Consider the following 6115-nt stretch of genomic DNA (forward strand, 5'->3'; position numbering starts at 1 on the left):
CATATTCGTGAAAAGGGAAGGTTATTGTAGTAACTACAAGAGGAACATATTCGACATAGAAAATAAACTGACAACGCCTAGGCCACAATTGAGAAAAAATCAGACAAATAATAGTACACAGGACACAACATAGAAAAACTAAAGACTAAGCAACATGAAATAAATCTGCAAAGTTCACAATTTGGAAGATGGAAACATCTCTTTTGTCGTAAAGTTTTGTTTTCAACCTACCCTAATTGCTTATTTCCAGATGTAAGTAAAGATATGAGGCAGATTTAGCTGTATCTGTTGTATCTTTTATCTCTGGTTCGATGGGATATATGCGTTCGATAAAGTCACCAAATTTTGAATTAGTTATTGAGAGAACATCATTTATTCATTGGAAAGTCATTCATTCAGTCGGCAGGAAAATGGGCACAAGTAGTTTCGATTGGAATGCAGTGAGTCTGTTGAGAAACACGCCCTTTAAACTTAAGACATATCTTGTAAATCAAGAAAACAAAGTTAATATACGGACTACTGCCGCTGAAAAACAAACAAAACAAATTGTAAAAGGAATATAGAATATTTATTACTAATAATACAACAAGTATATGTATGTGTGGATATTTGATAGGCCGCAGGTAAAATGTTTAACCAGTTCTAGGGAGACAAACAAACCGATAGGCAAAAGGATTGAAAAGAGCATATCGGTGACCTTATGATAACATAAGTGTCAAAACGTCCCTCCTAAGTGCAAGAGTGGACTGGACGGAGAACCCCCTTTTTTACACAGACCTCTGAAATCAACAGTCTCTCCGATGTTTGAAATGCAAACAACCTGAAGTAGTGTACTGCGGAGATGACACCTCCCTTCTGATACCAGAAGTGGAGGGGATTCCTCTTGATGACAATAGTGAACCCTAGGAAATTATTTTATACCCTCTTGTAAAGAGCCGGTAGGGTAGAGAAATGTGCCAGAGGGGGATAGTTCCAATTCCGTTTATTGTCTCCCTGAACCGCCCCCTAAAGGATCTGCGACATTCTATATTTTGTAAAACCAAAATATTTAATCTTTAAATTTAAAGTTAGATCCCTAAACAAAAATTAAGTATAATTTGAACTACGCTAACGTAATAAGTCAATTATAAACTGATAATGTCTCATCAACGCAGACAAATCAAAAGTCAATCATACACTGCTAATGTCTTATCAGCATTCAAAGGAATTAAAGTATCTTTTTATCAATTGGTCTACACTTTTCTCCTTATCTTCTCAGTAAACAAAGTCCATCGAGACATCAACATCTGTCACACAGCGTGAAGCTGGAAAATACAACAAACTAGCACAGCAGTATCGTTCAAATAAATGCATTCACTATAATAAGATATAACAGATAAGAAGTAATTAAAATATTAAAAAATAGATATTATTATTATTATTATACAGTATTTATAACAGCGCATTATATAATATTACAAATTACCCTAAGCGCTTAACAACATATTCATATAGATATACAAGTATTCACAATAAAATATGAAAGCCCATGTTATGAGATCTTAAAAAAAAACATATCTAAAATAAATGGCATATACTATTAAGTTAACTGATCAACAATCAAATTTAAAATAAATGGGCATGGTAAAATAAAGGAGACATTGAACCCGTATAAATAAAAATAAGTTATAAATATTTGCTTAAAAATTTCAAAAAATATTTGCTTAAAAATTCAGAAAAAATATTTGCTTAAAAATTCAAAAAAAAATTGCTAAAAAAAAATTCAAAAAAGTATTTGCTTAAAACTTCAAAAAATTTCAGTGATATAAAATATTTTAAGAACTATGAAAAAGCATGTCTGAATAAATGAGTTTTCAGGTGTTTCTTAAAAGCGTTCACAGCATGGATGTTCCGGATATCACTTGGTAAATCGTTCCATAAAACGGCTGCTGCTTTGTCGAATCTCCTCTCCCTATATATTTTTTTTCTGACACGCGGTGTTGTTAATATCATGGCATTTTCAGATCTGAGCAATCGGATATATTGGGAGGCGTTGGTGGTATTTTTGTTATAACGAAATGTGTGTATGAAGCTAAACAGATGCTATGTGAGAAAGTTATAACTTGCTTTACACTCGTAAGAACAAACGGCACGTGATAATTCTTAAAACGGAAAGAGGCGTTCCAAAATGTAAGACAGTGTAAGTAGACACTTTTGATTTATAGTTTAAACACATAATCCAAAAACAACATACGCCAGTAGCCTCATAAAATCCAATTATCAGATAAACAAGAATTGCTATTATCAGAGTTATCCTTTACAAGGTAGAATTTATTCCTCCCTAATACAAGATACTTGTATCTACGTTGGCCATTCTTTTTTATGAAACAAAGCAATACCAACTCTTTCAATTTGTCTTTTAGTTTTGATTGGGGAATACTTGTATACAGTGTAGATAATTCAAATGTTTTAAAACTATTTAATCAGTATCCACATCTGATTTACGTCACCTCTAGAATAGGCAGTTTCACAATAAGTTGAAGCCCTGCTTTAATTGCTGCTTAAATTGATGTTAATAATTTCGAAATAAGTTTCTTTGAGCACTTGGAAGCCCCACCAGCATACTGTTGTTTGTAAGGACACTTGTGTAGTTTAGGCATCGAAAGATGATCCAGTTCTTTATCATTGGTTATAATTCCGAAGAAACACAGAACAGACCTATGATTATCCAGGATTTCCCCTTTGGTAAGTGTCGTGAGGGTATATGTTTAGTTTACAAGTGAATTTTATATTTCATTTAGCAATCAGTTTATGTAATGAGTTTTACACCCCAAAACGATGTTGTTTGGGGCTTTATTTGCGGAAACAACAGATTACAGATTGCGGTTTGAATTCTGTATTTTTGGTAAATTTCACAAATGGTTTACTAGTAAGTATAATCGAGTTCATTTCGATTTTCCTAAGATAAATTATTGTGTTACTTCAAAAAGTTATGGCGCACAACATTGATTTAAAATTGCCTTTCAGATCGTCACAATCATGATTATTTTTTGTACTAGTTTTGTGAAAATAATTGTAAAATTTTTGAAAATTGTTTCATATAATTGTATTAATTTTAATATTACAAATACAGCAATCTTTGTAGTAAGGTGTGATATTATTAAAAGGAGATGTATTATAGTTGATGTGCTACTCCATAGTTTGTTAACATGAATTGCAATTGTTTTCTCTCAATCAGTTTATGACTTTTGAACCGTGGTATACTTCTAATGCATTTATTTACTGAGCATGCTAACATTTGAAGTGATGTCATATTAAGGTTGAAATTGAACTCACTCATGTTTAAGGTTTAATTAGCGCTCATATGAAGGTTAACTTTTAGCTCATATAAAGGTTAACTTTTAGTTCATATAAAAGTTTGATTATAATAATTGGAGAGGCTTATTTTGTTACTCAAAGGTGTAAATATGTGCTAAACTGTTTATTCAGCATTTAGAACATTCAGATAGGCCTCGATCATTAAATATTTATAAAACCTGACAAACTTGTATCTAACCAAACGCTGATATGAAAAAATAAGTGCTCGGGGCAAGCTCCTCGTTTTAATATGTTGGTACATATCTTTTCGGAGCCAATCCGATACACTTAATTCATATGACTGTTGGAAAATAATGTTTATCCAATTTTTAAACCAATGCATGTATATATAATAAAACTGGTTTTATGGGCACGATTTTGTCGTTTCTTACGCAAACATGTTGAAGGCCGTCGGTGACCTATAGTTGTTAATGTTTGTGTTAATTCGGTCTTTTGTGGATAGTTGTCTCATTGGCAATTATACCACATCTTCTTTTTTATATACTATGATCGTCAAACTGTTTTAGTTTTTGTCTGTGAAGGTGTGAAATTATGGCAGCTAATTAATTGCCGTGTTTTGAAGCCACCTTATAGTAAGTACTCAACAAAGACGCATTGATATTGAGCACCCTCATAACATTCACAATCAGATAATAGTTAATTTCAACGACAAATCCATTGCGATTTTTACCAGGAGTGCCACCCTTAGCTCACTTGCACTTGGCAAAACATTTTAGAATGTTTGGTCCTCAATGCTCTTAAATTTTGTACTTGTTTTGGCTTTCGATCTATATTTATCTAAGCGTCACTGATGAGTCTGATGTAGACGAAACGCGTGTCTGTTGTATTGAATTATAAGTCTGGTACCTTTTAATAGCTATTATTTGTGTGTTTCTCTGTCCTGTATATTCTCCCAGTTATTTGTATTAAGTCCTGTCATGTCATGTTGTTATTTCAATGTTATATTTAACATTGTTGTCATTAAAGCGGGAGGTTTTGCTAGCCACAACACCAGGTTCAACACGCATTGTTTCTTAAAATGTCCTGTATCAGTCTGGAAAATGGCCATTGTTGTATGATAGTTCGTTCCTGTGTGCATTGCTTTTTATGGTTGCCGTGTTTCTGTTATGTCGTTTTTGTTATTTTATATATTTAATGTGGTTCACTCAGTGTTATTTTTTAACCGCGATTTTTTTAATTTGTTTTCTCAATCGATTTATGAATCTCGAACAGCGGTATACTACTGTTGCCTTTATTTATAATGAAAACTATCCATGTAGTTATAAAAACATATGCATCAGTTGTTATAATTTACGGTTTCATATGACTTGAACTTCATTTATTGGTACGTCAAGGATATTGAATAATAAGCATTTTAACTTGTTATGTTAGGGTCAAGATTATGTGTCACATAATCTTGACCCTAACATTACAAGTTAAAATCATACTTTTTTTTCTAAAGAATTCACCATATCAAAAAAGTTTTTAAAAATATACATAATTGACATAACAACTGTGCATTCTACATTACTAAAAGTGTTCGTCATTATATAATAATTCATTATTTGAAAGCAGCATAGACTCTAATTACGATACCAAAAGGATATAATATGTGGTATAAACTATTCCAAATACAAACAGATTATTCTCTTTACATGATCTGTTACAATTTGTTAAACTGTAAACTATTGGCCGATCTACGTATTAACCTTAACGTTAGATTAGAATATCATATGATGTGTATGGTGTAAAAAGAAATGTTCTTATTTTAAAAACACGAACAAGAATTGACTGATACAAGAACACGTGATATAACTTAACTTTTCTATATAACCATTGTCATAAGTTGTGACCGACATCTCAGCGATTTTCCTATTGCAGCGTTGGACCCTGGTTAGCATACATTTTTATTATTGACCTGGAGGTAATTCTTTTATTTATTATTTCTTCTTTTCACTCTTTTTTAAGTGTATTGCGATAATATAAAATGATTGTATTTAATGATTAATTTCGAGCCGTGATGTTACTCTGGTGAGTATAAACATAGTTTAGACATAATTAAACATGGATACGGCAATAACTTATTAAGACATATTAAGGCAATTTTTTTTTAGTTTTGCATTAAACGTTTGAGACTATATTGTAATAACCAGTTCAGATATCAATACTTATTTCAAAACATGGTTTCGAAATAGGTTGTTCTGGCATAATGGAGCATTTACTGCTAGTGATTACCATTAATAATACACAATTTGTTACATATCTGGTTCTTTTTAGAAGCATTTGTATGGGGAAAGCACAAATTATATGCTAAAGCGTACCTTTTAAAGTACATACCAGGTCAAGTTAATCCTGAAGACACTGATTTAAAGTTATAAAAGACTCATCAAAAGCTCCGTACGAAGAGTAGAGTATCTATTTATTCATTCATGTATTTCTTTTTTTTAACAACAAATAAATATTCTTTATTCATCAAATTGCTTGTAACAACTTTACTTCATTGTCCAAGCTTCAACGAAGTATCACTGTTTCTACATAATCTATTATATTCAATTGAATTATATTGCATGATTTGATAAGAACATTCGAAAGATGTTCAGAATACCTAAATATCATGCCACACATATTCCCTATTTATCTAATATAATCCGACGTAAGATTGCTCTTAAACAAAAGTAAGTTAGTTAGATACATATTTCGAAATTTGTTTATTCGGGAAAATATATTGAAGAGACTGAGAAACTTAAATCTATTCTATGGAGAATGTATCCTCTTGAAA

This window comes from Mytilus trossulus, chromosome 2 (assembly GCF_036588685.1).
Source record: "Mytilus trossulus isolate FHL-02 chromosome 2, PNRI_Mtr1.1.1.hap1, whole genome shotgun sequence".
In the NCBI taxonomy this organism is placed as follows: Eukaryota; Metazoa; Mollusca; class Bivalvia; order Mytilida; family Mytilidae; genus Mytilus; species Mytilus trossulus.